The sequence below is a fragment of the Saccopteryx bilineata genome, chromosome 1 (assembly GCF_036850765.1).
Source record: "Saccopteryx bilineata isolate mSacBil1 chromosome 1, mSacBil1_pri_phased_curated, whole genome shotgun sequence".
Classification (NCBI taxonomy): domain Eukaryota; kingdom Metazoa; phylum Chordata; class Mammalia; order Chiroptera; family Emballonuridae; genus Saccopteryx; species Saccopteryx bilineata.
The window spans coordinates 276,386,177-276,412,353 of record NC_089490.1 but is presented as its reverse complement, the minus strand read 5'-3'; the positions used below and the strand labels follow the sequence as shown (position 1 = coordinate 276,412,353).

The window sequence follows — 26,177 nt, the reverse complement described above, 5'->3', positions numbered from 1 at the left end:
ACCTTCTTGTTGCTCTTGATCAACCTCAGGGCATTTGTACTGGTTATTCTTCTTCCCTAAATGTTCTTTCTCCTATCTTTCTGTGACTGGCTTCATGTCATTCAGGGCCCACAACTCAAACACCACTTCCCCAGAGAGAATTCTACCAATAACCTCATTCATTCTAGCTAGTCAACATGTTCTAATTTTTCATATTATTATTGGAATTAGGTTATTTATATATTTATCTAATTTTTTATTTTCTATCTTTCCCCATACAAATGTAAGCTTTGTGGGGATAAGGACCATGTATGGATCTGAAGATAGCATGATACATAAAAAGACCTCAGAGAGACAAGATGGTGCTGGAGTAGGCGGACGTACCAGCATCTACCTCCCAGAACCAAAGTGGATTACAAACTAATTTTATGAACTATCATCTGGAAAAACCAACTTTGGACTAAACTAAGAGGACTCTTCAACCAAGGAACACTGAAGAAGCCACACCAAGACTGGTAGGAAATGCGGAAACACAGAGAGGGCTGCCCAGCTCCCCGGAGCGGACAGCAGCAGGGAGAGACTCGCGTGGCGGGAAGTGAGTTTAACAGAGGGTAAAGGGTCCTGAGCCCCAGGAACAGAGCCCCAGCCTGCAGCCCCAGAGCCCAGAAGATGCATAAGGAAAGTATTTAGCTGGAAACAAGTCAGGATACTGTTTGTGAGAAAGAGTCTGATTTCTCAGACCCAGGATCCTTCTTAAAGGGACCACGCAGAACATCTCTCTCACAACCACTCACCCAGGGCTCCTGGGGACGGGGAGAGAGGAGAGGACCAGAGTAACAGAAAGAGAGTGTAATCTAGGAGGCATAGGGAGAAACATTTTGGGAGATAGTCACCCTAACCCCTGGGACGAGTCACTCCCCAAAGCTGAAGTGAATATTTCCCCCGGAAACAGCAATACCAGCAAAGGGAAGCAGGAGAGCAGCCAAACAAGCTCCCCTACGGCATTCAGAGCAGAGTCACATGGAAGGAGGGAGCTTCCGGGTCTATAGTAGTGAGTCGTAGGGTCCGAGCTGCAACGCCCCCACCCACGCAGCTAAGGGCGCACTGGAGGGCAGGCGGCAGCGGGAGACAAAAGCACGGTTCTGTAGGCAGGGGCGGAAGCCAGCTGGCCACCACTGGGCTCAGGTGTGAGCTCAATCTTGCCTGGATGGGGAGAAGGGGGCGTGCAAAAGCGGTCAAGCTCAGCTGCGGGCAGCCTGTAATCCAGCCTGCGGGAGAAGGGCGGGAACCCCGGAAAGGGTGGAGACCAGCCCCTGAGCAAGGGCAGAGGAGCACAGCCCTGCCCCACCTGTGCAACCCAGGCTTGCAGTCTGACTTGGTAGCCGGCTCCTCCCGCAGGGGTGGAGCCAAAAGCCCAGAAGAGGCGGAGTTCCGCTACGGAGCTGAACTTGGACATGCAGCCCTGCCTGGCGAAAGCCCGGAAACAGGCAGAGACCCGCAGCTGAGCAAAGGTGCTTGCCAGCGCCCTCAGGACCGAGCATAATGTCACACATGGGGGCGGGGCAAAGGCCAAGGCCACCAACGCTTCTGCACCTGCGCATGTGATCACAGCCACTCCCGTGAAGAGAAAATGCGGAGGCAGAGAAATACAACACAAATAAACCAAGAGAAATCCCCAGAAAAGGACCTAAGTGAATCAGATATAACCAAATTACCAGATGCAGAGTTTAAAATAACGATTGTTAGGATGCTCAAAGATATTAGAAGAACCAAAGATGGCCATTACAAAAACCTAAATAAAGAGATAACAAATATAAAAAAGGACATTGAAATAATAAAAAAGAATCAGTCAAAAATGACAAATACAATATCTAAAATAAAGAATACAATAGAAGGAATTAAAAACAGGATGGATGAAGCAGAGAATCGAATCAGTGAGTTAGAGGACACGATAAATAAAGGCATGGAAGCAGAGCAGAAAAAAGAAAAGAGACTCAAAAAGTCTGAGGAAACTCTAAGAGAGCTCTGTGACAACATGAAGAGAAATAACATCCGCAGCATAGGGGTTCCTGAAGAAGAAGAGAAAGAACAAGGGATGGAGACTTTGTTTAAACATTTCATAGCGGAAAACCTCCCCCAATTAAGGCAGGAAAACATTTCACATGTTCAGGAAGCACAGAGAACTTCATGGGCGCTTCTTCTGTGTGCTCTGACTGGGAATCGAACCCGGGAATCCTGCACACCAGGCCAATGCTCTACCACTGAGCCAACCAGCCAGGGCCTAGGAATGCCCTTGTTGATCAAGCTACCCAAAAGAAAAATATATGGAGCAACCATGACAGACTGAGCAAGTCAGTCTCATACTATTCATCACCAGAACGCTGCAGCCCGGTGTAAACAGTTTCAACTTTCCCGGGAAGCAGCATGGCAGATTGGGAAATCCTGTCCAAGGGGTCCTATACTGCCCCTTCATTTGGAGTTAACCCTCAAGGACCCCTACCAGGACAACTTTGGCAGATGGATGTTACTCATATACCTTCATTTGGCAAACAGTCATATGTCCACATTACAGTGGATACATATTCCGGATCTATAGTAACCTCTGTCAGAACAGGAGAGGCTGCTAAGCATGTTATAGCTCATTGTCTGTATGCATTGATCTATTATTGGATTTCCTAAACTGGCTAAACTGAAAATACTCCTGCATATGGAGCAAAAGCATTTACTGTATTTTGTCATGCTTACAATCTTTAAAGTTAAGGTATTATTAAAGTGTACTCAGCAAACATTTTAAGGTCAATTAAAAAAAATTAAAAGGGGGTAGTCATATCCTGGAATTCCTACAGGTCTACCATATCATGCTTCTTACTTAAAAAAAAATTTACATTTCTTTTGAATGCTGATGAACAGGAGACACCAAATCTTTTTTTGCCTGCAAACTACTACCTTTTTTATTAGATCCAGCTAATAACACTGTTTTGTCTTTTTCCAAATAGCTCCAGATATATGGAAAAGATTTATATAGGCAGATGGGGATCCTCAAACCCCTCAGCAAGATCTTCTGAGCATGGCTTTTAAGATACCTAAAGGCAGAAAAAGCCCAATAGAGATCAGGGGAACTACCAGCTTTTAGGATACACCCTTAAAGGCTCCAATGCCCCAAAGGGGTCTCATAGGATGCCATCTGGGTCCTGCTTCAATAGTGGAAAGGAAGGTCATTGAGCTAAAGCCTGCCAGGCTTACAAGCCTCTGCTGTGAGGAAACAGGGACACTGGAAGGTGGGCTTCCCCCTTGCTCCTCTAAGGGAGGGTTCAGTCTCTTCCAGCCCTGCTCCAGCCAGATATGACCTAACCTTGCCCAGAATGCTGGGGATAGCCACTGAAGGCTGAAGGTGCACAGGGCCGTTGGCTCCATCTACAACACTGTGGACGAGCCTAGGGTATTTCTTCCAAGAAGCAGGTAAACTGATCTCATTTGCACAAGGGCCACTTAACTATGTCTGGCCTGAATAGTCAGGTTTTTTATTCTTCCCTCAAAGATCTCTGTTGTGAGTGTTGATAGTCCTATTTACTGCTGCTTTGCTTAAAATATAGTGTTTCCTTTATCCCTCCTACCTCAATGCCCCACTCATATTTCAGGCTGGGACCTACTTCTAATTTAGAGCTCTCTTTCCCCCTTTTGCCAACTTCTATTATGAATCTATCTTTGCCACCAAGCTTAGTGTATCCCAAGGATCTCTTTACCATGCCACAGTCGCAGAGCTCCAGGGAAAAGCAACCTGGTCTCATCTCTCCAGGCAGAGGAGAACAGAAGCTCCATATCCACACATGCTGCAAATGGCTTTTCCAGTCTACCTGAATCATTACCAGCTAGAAGCAGTGGTCATTGGGACTTGGACATGAGCTGCAAAGTATAGAATGGTGACAACAATTCCAGTGCCATGAGGACTTTTCCTGGATGTGAACTTTTCCTGGACTCCTGCTCCCTGTGACAGCTCCTAACAGACTGAACTGTGGTTGGGTTGCATTTTTCAGGAATTTGGCATGGTGATGGGGCCAACTTGGACTTGGTGAACATGTTAAGGACATTATTCTTTTATGGATTCTTGCTGTATTGGCCAAGAGTTTGCTTAAAGGCTTTTAATCACTGTAAAAAAAAATAGAAGACTGGATAAAGAAGATGGGGCACATATACACCATGGTATACCATTCAGCTATAAGAAATGATGACATCGGATCACTTGCAGCAGAATGGTGGAATCTTGATAACATTATGCGGAGTGAAATAAGTGAATTAGAAAAAAACAAGAACTGCAGGATTTCATACATTGGTGGGACATAAAAATGAGACTAAGAGACATGGACAGGTGTGGGGTGGTTACGGGGGGTGGGGGGAGGGAAGGAGGGAGAGGGGGAGGGGGAGGGGTACAGAGAGAACTGGATAGAGGGTGATGGAGGATGATCTCTCTTTGGGTGATGGGTATGCAACAGAACTAAATGACAAGATAACCTGGAAATGTTTTCTTTGAATATATGTACCCTGATTTATTGATGTCACCCCATTAAAATAAAAAAATTATTTATAAAAAAAAAAGATTCAGCAAATATTTGTTAAAGAAATACAACATGTCAGGTGTGAAAGTTACAAGCAGGGAAGCCCAAGGAAGCTGAATTATTAGAGGCACATGTTCAATGTCATGTAACTCAAGAGCGTGAGCTTAGCTCTGCACACTTGTACAAATCTAATCACTATAACTCCATTTCTACTAAGTAAGCAAAAACAGCGGGACAATTACTGAAGACATGTGATATCTGGGCTGTTTCACACACCCTCCTCTGTGTGGTCATTACTCCATTCTGCTATTTCCATTTTACTGACCAGGAACATTTGTTTTTCCTGGAGGAGGAAACGCAATTGTCAATTTGAGTCATCCAATACTATGTCTTATTCAATATCTGAATAGTTCAAGTAAAGCCCTACCTTTCTTACTATAAAAAACATAGAAATTAACTCTATGCTATTCCAAAACATTTTTTATGGCCATAATTCAGGATATAAACTCAGGGGCACCTTAATAACTCGATAATTAAAATGATTTTCTTTTTCTTCTACAGTTTTCTTTGATCAAGAATATCTTCAGAATATCAACTCTATCTGCATGAAATGTAAAATCACTTCTTTAAAGATTGGATTATTAAGCAAAAGAATACGTATTATGCTCTTTGATGGAAAGCTTGGGCTCCAAAAGAGTCAAGATGAAATCATGAATCACCCAGTACTTCTCATTCTCCTTCTGAAAACATTATTCAGAGGTAGAGAGATTAATGGTTAAATCAGATATAAAACAATAACTTTCACTGTACCTTTTTTTTAAAATCTAAAATAGGTGGGAGGTCTGTCATAAATTTTTCAAAGCTTGAAATAAGAATAGTAGAATTTTTTAAAAAACTGATATACTAAGGGAACAAAGGCAGCTTGCTGTCTTCTCCAACCCTCTGTCTCTCCCAAGCTCTCAGCCCTGCTTTGAGCCAGGTGATGGCTGATGTGGCTTCTTTGTTTCTTTTCCAAGGTCCCTTCTCTTCCCCTGCTTCCTTCTTTGGTTATGTATATCCGACTGCCTATGCATGTCATCTTCCTTTCTTTAGCCACTTCATATATCCACCAGTGTTTAATTCTACAATACATACTCAAGGCATTTTATTCACTATTATGGCTAATACAAGGTCTCTGTTCATAAGACACTTGAAATCACTTGGAGCAGAGGTCAATTTCCAAATTGTTCATTTATCTCCCTTATCTCATTTTTTTCCCTATTATACTCACATAATGACTGCAGAGTATGTCTACAAGCCTGATTTGGTTAGAATTTAAAATCTGTAAACTTTGCACCAGTAATTAACTAACTACAATGTCTGAATGTGGGCTACTGTCCTCACTGTTAAAGCTTAAGTACTTTAACACAATTTAAATATTGTGTTCCTTGGGTCTGGAAAAAATAATATAGTGTTCTCATATTGTAATCCTTTTTCCCAGAGTAGCTATTTTCTAAGACTTGTTTTTGATGGTGGTCACATGGACAAAATAAAAATGAAAATACAAGAGAATTCTTTAAAGTTTCCTCTGTTAGAGACAGTTCCTTTTTTCTTTTTTCTTTTTATTTTTTCCATTTTTCTGAAGCTGGAAACAGGGAGAGACAGTCAGACAGACTCCCGCATGCGCCCGACCGGGATCCACCCGGCATGCCCACCAGGGGCGACGCTCTGCCCACCAGGGGGCGATGCTCTGCCCATCCTGGGCATCGCCAAGTTGCGACCAGAGCCACTCTAGCGCCTGAGGCAGAGGCCACAGAGCCATCCCCAGCGCCCGGGCCATCTTTGCTCCAATGGAGCCTTGGCTGCGGGAGGGGAAGAGAGAGACAGAGAGGAAAGCGCGGCGGAGGGGTGGAGAAGCAAATGGGCGCTTCTCCTGTGTGCCCTGGCCGGGAATCGAACCCGGGTCCTCCGCACGCTAGGCCGACGCTCTACCGCTGAGCCAACCGGCCAGGGCCCGAGACAGTTCCTAATGTAGAAAGAAGATACAGTAGAGTATAGTACACCTGTCCACAATTCTTTGGCTCCTTGCCCTTGCCAAGAAAATCAGTAGATGGCATTATGTGTCCGTACCCCACTGACTTTGGACTTGCCTGTGAGACTGACTTTGAGCCATGCTATATAGGCTGAAATAACAGCATGCTAGTTTAGAACTGAGTCTTTAAGAAGCTCAATTTATGTTTCTGCCCGCCCTCTTGGAGTTATGGTACTCCATCCACATCGAAAAAACTGTGGTCCAGAAAGACAAACCTTTTTTTTTTTTTTTTTTTAAACTAGGTCTGTATTAAATCAGACCTGAACCCAACACAAAGTCTGGAATCTGCCTGACCCACTGGGCCCAGGTAGGGCTAACAGAGAAATTCAGCCATGCTGTAGACTAGTGAGTGTCAAATGTGAAATGTTTTATTATTTCTATAAGCCACTTGGATTTAGGGGTTGCTTGCTAGTCAGCATTATCCGAGCAGAAACCTGATTAATACAGCACCTGGTATCAGAAGTGATGTATTTCTGTAATGAAACCTAACAAAGGTTAGTCTTTGGGACCGGCAGGGAATTGTTATTGGGCTCCAGCTAAATGCTAAGGCACTGGCAAAACAATCGGCAAGCAAGGCTTCTAAGAGAGCCATTTACCAAAATATCTAGGCTTCACAAGATCTTTGCATTGCACGATAAAGTCTTTAGGAACAACAGAGGAGCTGAGAAAAGGCAGAGCACTCCCAGAAATATCTCTCAGTATATAGGAAGAATGTCACCAACCTAAAATAGATATTTTGTCTAACTCAAATTACATGACATACTGGATTCATTGACAATATTTTGTTATTTTACAATTGGGAAAAGCCAGGGTTGTTTTTTCTTAAAGTCATAAAGCAGCATAAAAAGAGGATCTTCTGTTAAAGCTAACACCTTAATTCGCAAAATCCCTGAAGGTTAACAGAGCTCCCTGAGGTGAGCATCTCTCAGTGCACGGGGTCCGCATACTCAAAATAAAAACAGCCTTGAGAGTCCATCTGCCCTTTCAAGACAGCTTGTTCCAACACCAGGACATCTTTTCCCTTAAAAATTATTTTTCTCATCAAATGCAAAAAAAAAAAAAAAAAAAAAGTACACATCCATTTAAATGGAGGCAATCAGGAAAAATGTTTATTAGAAAATGTCTACTTATCATGTTTTTCTATTTACATGATTAGAAGAAAATAATGTCTGCCACGATGATTTTTTAATCTTATTTTTCAAAAGGTGGTAAATCGCTTTCTACTTTCTGACCTTAGATTCTCATAAAAGTGACCCCATGAACCTTTTCATCTCTCCAGTGGCCCCCTTCCTGTATGTCTCAGAATGGCACTAACCAGACTTTCATGTGAAGAACTTATCACCACTGTAACTTGACAACTGAATAATGGACAGTCAATAACAACACATCACATATTTAACCTTTCCTACTGCAATCTATTAACTTCGCTTTCATGAACATTCGGATTTACATTACACAATACATTGCCATTAAATCAGCAGTTATTATAAGGTCACGTATTCAAAGACAAGCAGGTACAGCCTTGCCTTGCATAGCCAGTGTTATACAATAGACGCCGATGCTCTCCTACTCTCAATAGTCTCAGAGGTTACTTAACATAAGGATACCCTGACAACTCCATCGACAAAATTAATTAAATATCACAGCATACTGGCTGCTTTTAAATCAACTGTTTGGGCAAAAATAACCACAGCCTTCATTTTTATTTATCTTTCTCTTTCTCTTCAAATGTTAGCCATTTCATTCTACTCTTAGCTTGATGGGCCCTTAAAGAGGCAGGATAAGGAGACTTTCACTGCTTGTGTTCTCAGTATCTAATAACACATTTTGCATGTCTGTGGTTTTAACCTTTAAATTATTGGCTTATATAGAGAGACGCCTAAAAATATTCTGCCATACTTTGTGTGTATGAACTAGCTACATATTCAGGGTACACAATCTTAATGCATTTTGTTTGGGGGTGTTTTGTTTTTGGCATTCCTCCAATTATTTAGACAAATGCCTTATTGAGGGCTTGACATCATGCCAAGCTGAATCTCTGGCTAATGGGCTATGCCTTAAGCAAGGACTACCTTACATCTATTTATGTAAAGAAAAATAGTGTTGTATGAAACTCTTTGGAAAATAAGTGTATTACCTCAAAAACAGGTGGGCTACACAGAAAAAAATCATGTCCTGAAAAATCACTTTGAAGAACATCAGTTTAGAAGTGTAAAAAAAAATTAAAAAAAAATAAAAACCAAAGTAAGGTCTTAAAAAAAATTAAAATGTTATGTAAAAGGTCTTTTATTTATATTCCCTGTTTTGGTCTTTATGAATATTCATGCCCATATTCTTCTGAAACATTACATTTATTTAATTTGAAAGGCCAGTGCTTCAGATGAGAAAAAACTCATGCAGGGAAAATGAGTGAATTATTCATCTAAACACAAATATTGTTTTGGGACTCCAGTTTATAGTTGTGTATTCAACATCTACCATAAGTTAGCCTCCGGTGGGACAGTATTGTTCCTACAATGGGCTCTTACGACCAAAGACCTCAACTTCTGAATGCCTTTGTTTGCTTTTTTTCCCTCGTTCTAAAAGAAAAATCTCAAAAAGGAGAATGCATATCCTTGAGCTGGAAAATGAATTATTTTAGCATCTGCATTGGCTCAGTGAGGTTTTCAATACTTGAATTATAAAACTTCCTGACACAGTGCTCAACTCCAACTCATCCGCATGATGTACACCCGATCCTTACGTTCTCATGGAGATGTAAGCAAAAACTGGACGGTATCCAAAGCAGGTCTGTTCCACAAATATAACTCCATTCTAGAACACCAAAACTACTTTCCTAGGCTCCTTTTATGATTATATCTTTTAACAGAAGTAAAAGGTCCAAACCATCACCACCTATTGTACCAAGAACTCTCTCATTTATATAGGACATCATGATTTGCACAGGACATGGCCCTTGTCAGTATTATTTGACAGTCTCAGTGATCATAACTCTATGGCATGTACCATGCTATTTAATAAAACACGATTCCATCACCAGTATCCTAAAAACCAGTAGCAAACATTGAACAGGCTTGCATTACTGTGAAGTCACTTCAAAAACAAGAGAGCCTTACACTTACTTCTGGCTGAACAATATTTATTTTTGAAGTGATAAGTCCCTTATTACTACCTAAAGATTAATAAGCATATGTAAATTTCTGTTTACATGGGCAATATGTTCCAGAGAGCAATGTTAACTAAACAAAATGAAAAAATTTCACACTCTGAATATTTTCACAATTCTATCACATTCAAAATCCATATGTTGAAGTAGCCTCAATAGGTTTTATGTAAAGAAATAGACAATTTTAGATTCTGTAAAATTTGATGTTTGGGTTTAGGTTTGGGTCCTTTTTTTTTTTTTTTTTTTTTTTTTTTTTTTTTTTTTTTTTTTTTTTGGCTGGTTCACAAGTGACTTTGGCTGTCATTTAATAAATGGGTTGCTTGATCCAAGAGGTTCCCAAAGACACACATTTAATACACCTGGCACCCTATGAGATGGAATATGGTAAAGGACATTGAGTCAGCATTCCCTAGATTGATATTGTGACCAGAAGCCAGCCATGTATTTCTCTCAATCGCATGAGTCAAGGCAACTGAGATAGATTTTCCCATAAAAGCACATCTACATCAGGGTCCAGCCGAAAGTTTGGTTAACTTTGTCTTTCATTGACTTTTTTTCATGATTTTTAAACTTCCAGGAAGGGCAAACACAGGGAAAACAGACACGAGTTCATGCTGCTTCTAAAAGAAAATATATCTATTATTTTTCATGCTGTTTTCTCCTTGAAAATTGATTAAAATATGTGCTCTTCAAGATGTCATTCTTTGACTGCTGGGCAGCACCTGAGCCCAGGTGTACACCGCACCTGTCCCCATACTGAAACGTTCTTCATTCCACCAGGTTCCTTGGGGGATGAGGTGACCATGCTCCCTTTCTCTTCATGTTCATAATCATCAAACAGCCAACAGAAATGAGAGATAGTTTTCTGTTGGATAAGGAAACTAAGTCACAGAGACAGGAAGTACTTTGCCCAGGTTTACCCTAACAGCAGGCAGCAATGTGTGGTTGAATCTCTGGAAGTCTGGTGCCAGAGTCTGTACCCTAACCCTCCCCCTGCCTGCCTCAGAGTTCAGCCTCACACCGGCAAGCAGTTATTGAATTGATATGACTTAAGGATTGTCTATTTTACTTCAATATTAACATTTATTAACCATCACAACAAATAACAGAGGTATAATTTACTTTAACATTAACATATATTAACAATCACAAAAAGTAACAGAGCTATAAGAATACAAATGATTGTTTTCTCAATGTCGCCTGTGCCTATTAACTTTCGTGTATGCATTTTTTGTGATGCAGGTTAATCACTAAGTATTTTTTTTTTATTATTTATAGCAAAGACTCAATGTGAAAAGAGTTGGTAATAAAGACAATGGCAAGTCATAAACTGAAAATGATGATATTATAAAGATATACAGTCGTGGCGAAGTACTTTGTTTTTAGAACCTAAGAAGACCAGGGAGAGTGTGAACACAGTCTCCGCTACCACAAACTATGTTGTCAAGTTCCCCACATTTGAAGAAATCCCAAGGGTCATTATGTCCAGGGTACACTGGCTAAGCCTCGCCCTGGGAAAATCACCTTTGTGATCATGGTACGTCCCCTGCCAGCAAAAAATGCTAAGTATTTTATTACAAAATTAATTACACACTTCTCAGACACCTTTAAAATCTTAGGAGAGGAGTTTTAAGAACAAAGAAAAGCACTTACAATAATGTCATGAATCCAGGGGAAAATCAAGACACAAATACTCTGGGCGAAGATGGGGCTTATGAAGGCAGGGTTCATTTTTTCATTCACTAAGGAATATTTCCTAGACGCCTACAGTGTGTCTGGCGCTGTGCTCCACAAGGGATACAGTGGAGAATAAAGGTAACCGAGGCCTGATCTCCTGGGGTTGGTGTTCCATAAGGACCAAATAAAAAGGCAGCTCTGACAGGGGGACCAGTGATTGTACACAGTACTCAGAGTGTGCCACAGGTACCTAGAAAAGAATGGATTTATCCTGGAGAACATTTCAGAAAGAAGGGACAATGTGGGCAAAGCCTGGAGGTGACACAGATTATTCATATGACAGATTTTCTACTGGTTTCCAAATACACCAGATCATTTAAGTTGCATCAGGCAAATACATGACATTGTATTGGTGAAAGCCAGTTCAGAACCAGTGTCATCTACTCTTTTACTAAAATGATTCTAAGAAGTTTTTGGCCCCAGCCGGTTGGCTCAGTCGTAGAGCATCAGTCTTCCCACTCCCCCTTCTCCCTTTCCCTCTCTCTCTCTCTTCCTCTCCTGCAGTCATGGCTCAGTTGGTTCCAACATATCAGCCCCAGGCACTGAGGATGATTTCATGGAGCCTCCACCTCAGTTGCTAAAAATAGCTCGGTTGTGAATGTGACCCCAGATGAGGGCTGCAGTGTGTGTGGATTCCGGTTGAGGTGCATCTCTTTATCTCCCCACCACCACCACCTTCTCACTTGGAAAAGAAAAAAAAAAAAGAAGACGAAGCTTCTAAGAAAATGAAGGGGTGAATTTTGTCAGGAGAGCAGTTGTAAAACTACAAATCTATAATAATACATGAGCAATACACTGAATAGTCACTAACAAGTTTATGTTTGAAAGATCTCCAAACTCAGTTTTCTTTGTATCCTATCTTATCTCTTTCTCATGAATAGCACAGGCCACAGAGGCCAAGCTATCAGGTTGGAGTGAGGAGGAAGTGTGATGGGGTGCTGAGGAAGCAGGGATCTCAAAGCCTGCCCCTCTGACCTGCGTGACAGGGAGCAACAGCTGGGTTCAAGGTGAGAAAGGCGACAGGAGACAACAGGTCCACTCTCTCCAGTAGTCTGTGCCACCTCCCCCTGAGACATTTTTTCTTTTTGCCCCCCCCCCCCCGTTTAGAGGAGAATTTCAAGTTGTTTTGTTATTGGAAAAAAACAACAACAACATCTCATTCTCTTTGAGTAAGGGAGGTATAAACATCTGCTCTTATGTCACCATCATTCTTTACAATCTCTTACCAGCTACTGTGTTTTCCTAAAGATTCTATTTGAGTTTTTATCCTACCTCTAAACTACTTAATTTCTTCTCAAATCAGATTATATTGTTAGAAAACATAACTTTAATTGACATTTAAAAAGAGCCACGATTCTAGTCAAAATGCATCAGTATAAAAAAAAAACACATCAGTATCTTAATGAAATAACTGCTTTTGTTGAATAATAACATCATTGTTACTTTTTTGAAATTCTCCTGCTATTTAAGTATTGTCATTGAGTTTGTCTTGTGCATATGGGGATGGTCAGGACCTCTAAGGAACCAGCCATGTTTGACAATAGCTTGTATGTTCCTCTTCCTTCACATGGAAGCATATACTAGAACAAGCACCAAGTAAAACATCATGTCAAGAGCTTTAGTATGAAGTCCAATAAGGGAAGAAAATGGAGATGCTTACTTTAAACATAGGTTTATTTAAAATGTAGCTTTTACTTGTGAATCAAATAACAAAAGATGTTGAAAACGTGCATAAAGATTAAATTTCTTAAACCCAGCACCATTATCTAAACTGAAATTTCTTGACTTGACTATACATGTCAATTAAACACATCTACTTATGGATTAAGCCCACCTTGATAATTTTCCAACAATACTTTTCTACCTCAGAACTAAAATCAAGAATTTCTCCATGGATCCTTATCTCTTCAATAAGAGAGATATTTAGGAACCAGAAACTGGGTTCTAGGTGTGACCATTACTCCATGTTTTTCTGGTTACCTTTTGTGGGTACAGCTAGGTATGTAAATTGTAAATCAGAATTCACAGGGATTCCTCCTATGTAAACTCAATGGGCTTTGTTCTTCCTCAAAGTGCTCAAATCATATATGTACCTCTCTTCCCCGGAGATAACCCTGGTTCCCAACATCATCACATATTTATTCTCTTCCTCAATACACACAACTATCTTTAGAATTACTATATCAATACAATCATAAAAGTCCAGGAGGTGTTTCAAATCTTTCTGTTTTTAGAAATTTTCCATAAAGGTTGAATAGCCAGGGTACTGTGTTCAAAAATTATTTGTATCGATTTGTCTTCCTGTGTAGTTAATAATACAAGATGTGTTTAGATTGATTTGAGGGTTTGATAATATTCTGCTTTTCTGATTTAGTTTTATTTTTGAATATACACTTTTAAGAACAATAATCAAAACAATAGAGAATTTCCAGGTAATGTTTATTGATGACCCATCACTTCAGATGAAGGTAAGTTCTTCACTATTGGGTGTTAGATTAATTTAGCCTTGTAAGATCGACTTCATTGATTATTTGGTTTAGAACTTCTTCTAACTCCGTATCTATGTCACCTTGCATCCCTGCAAGCCTTTCCTTCATGAAGGAGGACCTTCTGTTATTCTCCCTGGTCTGATATGATAATATCCCCTCTTTTCTACTGTTTACATTTAACTGATGAACCATTGCCTCCTCCCCTTTTTTCAATTTTAATCAACTATATCTTTAAGACAGTTTTATATTTATAGAAAAAGTGCAGAGATCATACAGGGTCTCCATATATCTTGCACACTGTTTCTCCTATTTTGGCATTTTACATTAGCATGGTACATTCGTTATACTTAATAAAGCAATATTCTTATATTATTATTAAAGCCCACAGTTCATTCAGATTTCCTTAGTTTTTTACCTGATATCTCTTTCCTTTTCCAGGATCCCATCCAGGATGCCTCATTAATGCATCCTCATGTCCTCTTACAGTGACAATTTTTCAGCCTTTTTCTTGTTTTTGATGATTTTGACAGTTTTAAGAAGTACTACTAAGGTATTTTATAAACTGTCCCTTGAGTAAAATTTGATGGGTGTTTTTCTCATGATTTTCCTGGGATCATTTGTTTTCAGGATGAAGGGCACAGAAGTAAAGTGCCTTTGTCATCACAACCTTTCAAAAGTATGTGTTACCCACATGACTTATGACTGCTGATGTCAACCTTCATCACTTGGCATGACATGGTGACATTTACAACAACATGAATGGGCCTTGAGAACATTATACTGAGTGAAATAAGTAAATCAGAAAAAGCTAAGAACTGTATGATTTCACACATACGTGGGATACAAAACTGAGACTTACGGACATAGATAAAAGTGAAGTGGTTACTAGGGGGAAGGGAGAATGGGGGATGGGGGAGGGGACTTAAATGAATGGGGAGGGGATAGAGGGACAAATATAAGGTGATGGAAAATTATTTGAATTTGGGTGATGGGTATACAACATAATCAACAGTTCAAATGCTATAGAAATGTTCACCTGAAACCTATGTACTCTTATTGATCAATGTCACCCTATTAATGTTAATTTTCTAAATAAAATTTAAAAATTAAAAAAAGGTTTTCACGTATAAGCAAGATCATACACTATTTGTTTTTCTCTGACTTATTTCACTTAGCATGATGTCCTCAGGATCTGTTCACATTGTCATTAAAGACAGGATTTTCTCCTTTCTCGTGGCTGAATAATATTTTATTGTTTATATATGCCACATTATCTTTATCCCTCTATCTGCTGATGAACACTTAAGTTGTTTCCATGTCTTGGCTATTGTGAATAATGCCTCTGTGAATATAGGAGTGCAGATATCTGTGATCCCAAGTTCACTTCCTTAGATATATACTCAGAAGTGGGATTGCTGGATCATTTGGTCATTCTGTTTTTAATATTTTGAGGAACCTCCATACTATCTGCCATAGTGTGGCAATTTACATTCCCACAAACAATGCCTAAGGGTTGGAGATGTTACTTAATACTATGATGGTAATTATTTTGCAATATTAAAGTGTGTAAAATAAACATATTGTACACCTTAAACATAGAATGTTTTATGTCAGATATATCTCAATAAAGCTGGAGAAAGTAAATTATAAATTGAAAAAATCAGAACACACTCGGCTCCCTCCCCAGATGCCATTTATTGAAGAGAATCTGTTGCATTGTATCAGGATGGAAAGGTACTTTCATTATTGTCTCCATATATGAGGTATTGTTTGTTCAGAAAAATAAAAGAACATGGCAGGCAGCATCTGTAGAAAATTTCTATAAAAAGAAATCATAAAATGAGAATGGAAACTCCCCCAAAACAAATCATAATTCCCCAAAATGTAATATACTATTTCAAGCTAATTTATATTCTTAAAGCATTTTTAGTAATATTTAAAACTTCAAATTAGAAATTAAAAAATTCAGAGTAAGAAGGGATTAAAAACAGGGAGATAGAAAATGAGTGGGCTAGTCTCAGGAGAAATTTGAAAAGAAGACAAAGGTGCTTAGGGAAAAATAGATTCCATGAAGATATAATAAAGGATATTGGTGATCAACAACAGCCAAGAGTATCAAGATGAAATAAAGGAGTAGAAAGGATTAGAGAGAAAAGGGACAAGTCTAAAAGATAGGCCAAGAATTTTAATATTTATATAACTGGAGTTCCTATAGACAAAATCAATGTAATGAAACAGACCTGATTTTTAAAACTAAAATACAAGAATTTGGGGGAAATTAATGAAGACCTGATTTTGTACATTGAAAGGTACACAAAGTAACTGAGAAAACTGACCTAAAACAGTCAATACCACTAGTTTCTGAAATGTCTACTAAATTTTAAAGCTAAGAGCAAGTTTTTAGGTTGCCTATGCAAAAAGATCATTTATGGTAAAGAAAAAAAGATTGACACTAGAATTGTCTATATTGACATACAAAGCAAGGCAACAATGGAACAATAATTGAAGAAACTCTAGGATGCATTTTATATAAACTTATAATTTTCTATCCAGCAAAACTGTCTTTCAAGAACCAAAAACTCAAGTAATACAGTATTTATGAATCCTTGCTGAGAAATCTAGGGTAGTACACTTCAAAGGGTTGTTTTACGATTAGGTAAGGAGCTTGTTCCAGAATGGAACTCAATACATCACGTGCTTTTGTGAACAAAACATGCTTACAAACAAACACAAGAAGTTGATTGGATTAATGTGTTTTTAGTGAAATAACTTATTTAATTCTGTGGATTTCCAGCCCACAGACCACCTTGTTAGTAGTGTCATACAAAAGGACAAAACTTGTCTAAGAAAAGATGACTGGGAAGCTTAGGCAATAGCACTGATGATGTACACTGAATATATTGAATTTTTCAGGGTACACATTAAGTCTAGAAGCACAGGAGAATATTCAAGGTTTTCCTCAGAAAGCTTTATTCTGTAAATTAATAATTAAAATGAAGGCAATATGTTTCCAAACTTTATGGACACTGTAGATGTAAGAGTAAAATAACAGTGGAGGCAAATATGGAAAAAGAGTATATGTACATATTTTCTGAAAAGATAGAGGTGATACAATTTTTAAATGGGAGGAGTATTGACAAGGATATTGAATAGGTAAAACTCTTATACACTGCTGTTCGGTAGTGAAAATTGATTCAACTATTTGGCAACTTTTTAACTTAGTATCTGCTACAGGTCAACATATGTATAGGCTACTACTCAGCAATTTCATTCAGTTAATAGTAAACATAAGTATAAAAAAATATCATATGACCTCACTCATTTGAGGAATCCAAGAAACAATGTGAACTGAGGAATGGAATTGAGATAGAGGAGGGATCAAAGGGACCAGAGGAAAAGAAGACAGAGGGAAAGGGATGATAGGATGGGATAAACCTGAAGGGAAGGGGGGAGGGAGATGTTGAGAAGGGTGCAAGGGAGATGTTGAAGGAAATACGGGGGGGGTATGCATTCGAGGTGACACTAGAATCTATGTAAACACAATAAATTCAATAAAAATAAATAAATAAATTCTTTCTTCATAAAAAAACATATGCATCAAAATTTATATGCATGAATAATTGTAGCAGTGATAATAGCTTAAATCTGGAAACTGTTTACATGTCCACTAACATAAAAATGATTAAATGAATTGTGCTATCTTTATATAATGAGATGTTAGGTAATAAGGATAATTAAGAAATCACAGTGGTCATATTCAATAATATGGGTGAATCCCATGAGTATAATGCTGATCAGAATAATTCAAATGTAAAGGGATATACGTTTAAAAAGAGTCAAAATTAATGTCTTGTATTTGAAGTCAGGGTAATGGTTACTTTTGTACCTGTAGTTGTTTGTGAGGGTTTAGAGTGGGAATGCAATCAAGGATGGGTTTCTGGGATGCTTGAATTATTCCGTTTCTTGTTCTGGGTTCTGATTATACAACTTTGGTTGCTTTGTGAAATCCATTGTGCTGTTCAGTTAGGAATTAATGAAAGATTCACAATTGGGAGGAAAGAGAAAGGAGGAAAAGTAAAATGAGCTCCTTGATTGCTGCTTAGGGAATAAATTAGCATCAAAGGGTATAAAACTTAAAGCTGACAAAGCAAATAGCACATACTGAGTAAGGAAAAGAAGAACTAAGGGCACCAGTGTGTATGTGTGTCTCTGTATACTTACCACTAAAACATAAGCACAAACCTGTCTCAATAAAAACAAATATGATGAAAAAACAAAGAAGACTGTTTATGCAGACAACCCAAAAAATGTAGTCATACACAAAGTAAAATTAATATAAACTGTTTGAACAAATTATAACTTTGCAGTCATATCAATGAATACAAATAGGTTTAACCCACTTATAAAAAGGAGAAAATCTTTATATTGGCTCACAAAATAAGCCCAATTCTGTGCTTTTTACAAGAGACTTTCACTCCCAGGGATTCTGAAAGGCTACAGGTGCAGGAGCTCTTTCATTGTCTTCTGATCTGTGTCATTGGATGTGCCTCATCACGGAGGGATTCCTGTTTGTTATTGTGTATGTGTCTGTACTCCCAGATGTTCAAAGGTGATTGTGTGCATTTTCTGACCCAGTTCTAGGGTCAGTTGTTTCTCCAAGGAAAACCAAAGTTCAAACAATTTGAAAACAAAAATAAAGTTGGTAGTGGATTATAATGCAGTATAAAATAATATTCATAAATCCACACTGATTTAAATAAATGATTTAATGCATAAGTAAATGAGGAGAATAGTGAAATTTCTGTGCAGATAAAATTGACATAATTTATGTCGATGGCCTGACTTCAAGGAAGGCGAGCATAACTTCTCACCCTTCAAGTTCAGGCTGCACAAGGTGACTTCCTGCCAGAGGACAATGTGGACAGGGTGGGGGGAGAGTGACCTTGTGGTAGAGAAGGTTGACAAACACAACTATGCCATTTCCTATGGCTGAGTAGTATTCCATTGTATATATGTACCACATCTTCTGTATCCAATTCTCTATCAAGGGACACTTTGGTTGTTTCCATGTCTTGGACTGTGAATAATGCTGTGATGAATACGGGGGTGCATATGTCTTTATGTACCAATGATTTTGGGGGTAGATTCCCAATAGAGGGATTGCTGGGTCATATGGCAGTTCTAATCTTAATTTTTTGAGGAGCCACTATACTTTCTTCCATAATGGTTGTATTAATTTGCATTCCCACCAGCAGTGAATGAGGGTTCTTTTTTCTCCACAGCCTCTCCAACACTTGTTACCACCTGTCCTGTTGATAATAGCTAATTTAACAAGTGTGAAATGGTATCTCATTGTAGTTTTTATTTGCATTTTTCAAATAGCTAGTGAAGATGAGCATCTCTTCATATACCTATTGGCCATTTGTATGGGGAATCTTAAAAAGCTAAACTTAAAAACAGGGAGTGGAATGGTGGCTGCTGGGGGTTTGAGGGGCTGGGGAGATGTTGGTCAAAGGCACAAACTTCTAGTCTTAAGATGAATAAGTTCTGAGGATCTAATGTACAGCATGGTTATTATAGTTATAATACTGTATTATATACTTGAGAGTTGCAAATCTTGAATGCTTTTTTCTATAAAATCTTAATTTCCACTTTTCTTCTTCTTTTTTTCCATCACTATGAGTCCAAGAAACACATTCTCCCACTCCCCACCCCCAAAAGCAGTGTCTTTTCAAGACTGCCACCCCTGCTCTTGAGACTTTCAAATTGATTTCTTTAAATTCTCCATTAGTCAAGTTAGTCAGTGTCGTGATCCATCAAAGTTCAGACCACATGTGTGGGTTTGTGGATTTTTCTCTATCTGAGTACAACTTTTTTTAATTAAATGAGAGGTAGGGAGGAAGACAGACAGGCTACTGCATGCGCCCCAAGTGGGATCCACCTGGCAAGTCATCTACCGGAGATGCTCTGCCCATCTGGGGCTACTGCTCCGTTGCTCAGCAACCAATGACTTTAGTTTCTAAGGTGAGGCCATTGAGCCATCCTCAGCACCTGGGCCAATGTGCTCGGATCATTCAAGCCATGGCTGCAGGAAAGGAGGAGAAAGAAAGAGAGGGGCAGGGGTGGAGAAGATGGTCGCTTTTCCCATGTGTCCTGACCAGGAATCGAATTGGGACTTTCAAATGTCGGGCTGTTGCTCTACCATTGAGCCAGTGAAACTATCTGGCCCACCTGCCACTATCCTCTCCTATTTTCTGGGCAATTTCTTCCTGATTCTGCTCAGACATGGCTTCCACATCTGGCTGTGCTGCAAAGTGATATACGAACATTTGTTTTATATCATACAAATTACATAGGCGTTGTTTAATTTCTGTGTTCTAATTGTGCTTTTGGAATAGGTTATAAATGGTCTCTTCACTGATATGAATGTTTTTGGAAAGATGTGTGGAGAAATTTAGATTATGTGGCCATCTAAATAGGATGATTGATATCAGAAATTGTAATTTTCTGTTTTTATCCCCAAATGGTTAGATAACACTTTTTTTGGAAGTCTCAATTCATTTCCCACTGATTTGAAATGACATATATATACTTGTGATTATTTCTATTCTATCCATCTGTTTATTTTTATTCCAGAAACCTAATCTTTTAATTATTATAACTTTCACACATTTTAATACCACATAAAATCAAGTAACTGTCTCTGGATCTTCTTTATATAACTTCCCTGGCTCTTCTTGTTTGTGTATTACTCTTTCATATTAAAGCTAGTGACATGTCATTGTCACTATACTTATTAGGCATTTTAGATGAGATTTAATTAAGATTGTATAAATTTGACATATATTTTTTAAACTACTGAAGCTTCATAATATGAGAATATATTACCACTCGATTCATTAATATCTTATCCTATGACATGCCTTAAAGTTTTATAATTTTCTTCAAGGAAATTTTGAACATTTTTACCATGTTTATCCCTAGACATTTTACTGTTAATATGTTAATATAATCACATATTTCTAGATATGCTAGTGTTAATATAGCTAGAGTTATTGTTCCATTATCCTTGTTAACTATTTTTTAAATTTAATTTAATTTAATTTTTTTATTTTATTTAGAAAATTAAATTTAACAGGGTGACACTGATCAATAAGAGTATATAGGTTTCAGGTAAACATTACCCTCCCCCTGGTAACCACTTCACTTTTATCTATGTTCATGGGTCTCAGTTTTATATCCCACCTATGTGTGAAATCATACAGTTCTTAGCTTTCTCTGATTTACTTATTTCACTCAGTGTAATGTTCTCAAGTTCCATCCATGTTGTCATAAGTGGCACTATGTCATCTTTTCTTTTTAAACTTGTATATTGCAAAGCACTTTAGCTTCATGTATGAACTTATAACACAGTGACATATGGACTCTCCCCATTAGTGCAAATGGTTTTCAATTGTGTTTCTTTGGTTTCTCAGGAAGTAATAATAAAAATTAATAACATTCACTGAGTGCTTACTATTTGCCAACTACTGTAAAAGAGGCACCCTACATTTAACAAAAAAGTGGTGAAGTATGTGGTATTAATAGTCTCAGCTGAGAGGTTAATAATAAAGCTTAGAGAGGTTGAATAAGCTGGCCACGATAACCTGCTACAATACATCAAGGTCAATAGATAACAGTCAGAATTAATGATAACTTTCCCTTATCCTTTCCTATATGTCTCCTTCAATTTTTCCCTGTTCAACTAAAGTTTGGTTAAGTACAACAGAATTAGAGCACCCTTCTTTGGTTTTCATCTTAGTGGAAATACCCCTAATGTTATACCTGTAAGAATTTGGAACCTGCACTTAAGTCATTTATTTTTACTAAAATTTAAGAAAATTTTCTTTTAATTTTGTTTTGCTGAGTTTCCCCCATTCTTAACAATTGGAATTGAATTATCTAAACTGTTTTTGAGCATATATTAAAATGACCTTGCAATTTTTCCCTTTGCTAGATTAAAATATTAAACAATATAACACTGTTCACAAAAAATTAGGGGATATTTTATCATTTCATATGAAGCAATAAGACATTCCCTAATTTTTGTGAGCAGTATATTAGATTTCTAACAGCAAATCTTCTTTGCACTCCCAGAAAAAAACCTACATACCGTAGTCCTCATGTATAAGACTTTTTTGAAAAATTTGGGGTCTAAAAACTAGGTGCGTCTTATACAGTGGTTGTGGCATTTCAAATGCCATAGATGGAACTGAAGATGAAGCCAAATATGAAGACAGTGATTCTTCATCAGACACAGATGAGGACAAGCTAATGGATAGGAGTTTTGACAATGATGAGAAATTGTATAAATTTTATGATGAATAAAACTTGAGTTTAATAATGTTATGTAATACATTTTGTTTTCAAATTTCGGGCCCTAAAATTAAGGTACATCTTTTACATGGGAGCGTCTTATACATGAGAAAAATACGGTAATTGTTTGTGCATGGTATGTGTGACCTTGAGCAAAGTTCTTCATGTCTTTGGGCCTGTTACACACTTTTTTAGAAAAAAATAATAAATAAAATAGGAATACTAATAGTATCAACTTTATATTGTTGCTGTGAAAATTAACTTATTTATTCAACAAATTTATTGAGTTTCTGTTTTGAACCAGGCATAGATCCAGGTTCTGTTATTACATCAATTAACAAAACAGAAAAAGGACTTTATAAGCTCAAATTCTAGTTAATAATATAACACTGAAACTTAGACTAGTACAAAGAACATAGGATCATTTAGGCAAGTCAAATGTTAGCTACCATTAATATTATAGATTTTGTATACTATTGGACTAATTTTGCTAATATTTTGCATTTTCTGCCATGAGATTTGTCAGTAGAATTATTCTCTGTTATCTTTGTCAGGTTAGAACATTAGGTTGATGCCAGAGTCATAAAAATGAATTAGAAAACTTTTCCCATTTGTAATATGTGAAACAGTCAGAAGCCATTTAGTCCTAGAATAAACCTTTCTGAAACTAGGGCCCTTTTAAAAATAAGTTCTGTCTTTCTAAATTTCTCAAATGGTTATTTTACTCTTTCAATTGCCTTGATTCTGTTTACATAACACATATTTATACAAAAATTCATCTATTTCATTTAGATTTTTATATTTATCAACATAGATGGGTACTTAGACTGCCTTGCAATTTCCTGCTATTTTGTGTATTGCTAAGCAGTGAAAGAAGGAGATATTTAAAGGGTCATAGAGAAGACATGGAGGGGGAATAAGGTGTACTTCTATCTTCCCCCCATCACCTCTGATGGGAGTTTTGAAACCAAGAAAATAAAAATGAACCATCAAGAGTATGCATATACGATTTACCATTTTAAACAGACTATCTTAGCCTGACCAGGTGGTGGCACAGTGGATGAAGCATCAGACTGGGATGCTGAAGACCCGGATTCGAGATCCCAAGGTCACCACCTTGAATGCGGGCTCATCTGGTTTGAACAAGGCTCACCAGCTTGAGCCCAAGGTTGCTGACTTGAGCAAGGGGTCACCTGGTCTGCTGTAGTCCCCCAGACAAGGCACATATGAGAAAGCAATCAATGTACAACTACGGTCCCACAATGAAGAACTGATGCTTCTCATCTCTCTCCTTTCTTGTTTGTCTGACCCTATTTGTCCCTCTCTCTGACTAGCTCTGTCCATGTCACAAAAATAAAAATAAATAAATAAATAAATCTCATAAGTTCAAGTCAAATTATACCACTCAAGTACCAACATGAAAAGAAAACCAGTAAAGCCAAACTAGTGTGACTCTATGGTCAGTCCATGGTCCTCTGATGTGCTTTGATGTTCTGGCAGCAACTGTATTTGTGTGCTGCCTGCAGAGTTGTAACAGAAATCCAGGGACCTATACTCATTTACCTATCTATCTACCTATGCATATCTACCTATCTATCTCACCTACCTACCCACCTACATACCTACCTATTTACTTACCTACCTACCTACCTACCTGTCTTATCTACCTATCTATTTATCTATCATCTTGCTATTATCTATTTCATCTATTTATTTTTTAGTGCATCAATGTATAAATGCACTGCAAAAATAACTTTTAAGTTATCACTATCTATATCTTAATCATTTTTTCTTCTCTTTTAAAAAATGTTCTTTTGCAATTTTTGTATTCAAATCATAAACAATGAAAAATCATGAAAGTCTATGACACAATCCTGATAATTCTAGTCTTTCATTTCTAAATATTAAACATCCCATCCCTATTTTAACCTTGGAGCCTGTCTTTGGTCAACAATAACAACACTCCTTAATTTTTTTCACAGAAATGACACAGGCTACCCTGCAGAGAATAAACACACATTTTGATAGAAGGGAGGGAAACTTATTAATAAATTTAGTCATCTTTTGTGTGATTAGTCCTTTTTATGAAATGAGTGAAAACTCTCACTGACTGGCTAAGTAATTCACTGGAAGACTGTTTCTCAATCTAGTCTTAGACTGAAGAAATTATAACTATTTCATGAACTATTTTTGGTAAGGATGTCAAAATCTTCAGATTTAACACACTCACTTAAAGTCCCAGAGAAAGGTGGTACAGTATGACTGTTCCAGGTGTACTTAAAATGAGTCTAACTGCTCTAGAAACATAATACTAACTAAGAAAAATACTTTTATTACCAACAGATGAAGTACATTGTCCTTCTCAAGTTTTTAAAAAAATATATACATATATTCAGTTTAGGTAATTTTATCTAAAAGCAACTCTCCTCCTTTGTCAATGTACTTGGCTAAATTCCTGGGAACAAAGCAGAATTTCAGGTATTAAGGGCTGTTACAATCAAAACTGCAATGAGATACCACCTCACACCTGTTAGATTAGCTATTATTAACAAGACAGGTAATAGCAAATGTTGGAGAGGCTGTGCAGAAAAAGAAACCCTCATACACTGTTGGTGGGAATGTAAAGTAGTACAACCATTATGGAAGAAAGTATGGTGGTTCCTCAAAAAACTGAAAATAGAACTACCATATGACCCAGCAATCCCTCTACTGGGTATATACCCCCAAAACTCAGAAACATTGATACGTAAAGACACATGCAGCCCCATGTTTATTGCTGCATTGTTCACAGTGGCCAGGACATGGAAACAACCAAAAAGCCCATCAATAGATGACTGGATAAAGAAGATGTGGCACATATACACTATGGAATACTACTCAGCCATAAGAAATGATGACATCAGATCATTTACAGCAAAATGGTGGGATCTTAATAACATTATACGAAGTGAAATAAGTAAATAAAAAAAAACGGGAACTGCATTATTCCATATGTAGGTGGGACATAAAAGTGAGACTAAGAGACATTGATAAGAGTGTGGTGGTTACGGGGGGAGGAGGGAGAGGGAGAGGGAAAGGGGGAGGGGGAGGGGCACAAAGAAAACTAGATAGAAGGTGACAGAGGACAATCTGACTTTGGGTGATGGGTATGCAACATAATTGAATGACAAGATAACCTGGACATGTTATCTTTGAATATATGTATCCTGATTTATTAATGTTGCCCCATTAAAAAAATAAAATTATTTAAAAAAAGGGCTCTTAGAGTAATAATTTCTAAAAGTAATTAATTTAGCCATCTTCAGAGTTCACAAGAGTATGCTTGATTCTTCCAAAATGGATGAATTAGAGACTACTGACACAGGTAAATGAGCTTGCAGGCACATAATGACGGAACGGTGGAGGTACCCACAGAGCAGATGCAACTCCTCTTACTCAGAGCATATTCATTTAACATTATGCAGGTGTGATACCAGGGGCAACTGGGACTAACGTCTGTGTGCACTGGCCTGAATACGGCTGAACTAAAAATGAACACCAGGAAATAAACTGTGGGTTTATTCAAGTTCTATTTTATCTTGAAGGTAAAGAACAGAATGTTTGCACAAGGAAAAGCGAAAGGCAGTGACAGCAGAAGTGCAACAGCTGGACCTTTCCCCTCAGGGAGAGTGGGGCCTCAGCGGGTAGCCTGCCCAGGAGCCCTGACACTGACTGCAGGTTCGGTTTCCCGTCCAGGCTGGCCCGGCGCATCCGCAGCGACTCCACGGGGCCAGTGTCTCCCGGAAAAGCATGGTTTAAAGGATGAAGTCACCACCTTCCATCCATGA

General features: G+C 38.1%; 1 protein-coding gene and 1 non-coding gene across 3 annotated transcripts in view; both read right to left on the bottom strand.

The window, feature by feature from the left end:
- Window positions 1-26,177, bottom strand: part of ADCY2 (adenylate cyclase 2) — a 420,264-nt gene that overhangs the window by 303,875 nt on the left and 90,212 nt on the right. The gene's annotated exons all lie outside the window — the stretch shown is intronic.
- On the bottom strand, window positions 11,168-11,330 carry LOC136321423 (U1 spliceosomal RNA). The gene has a single exon (XR_010728672.1). It is a non-coding gene; the product is annotated as a U1 spliceosomal RNA (small nuclear RNA).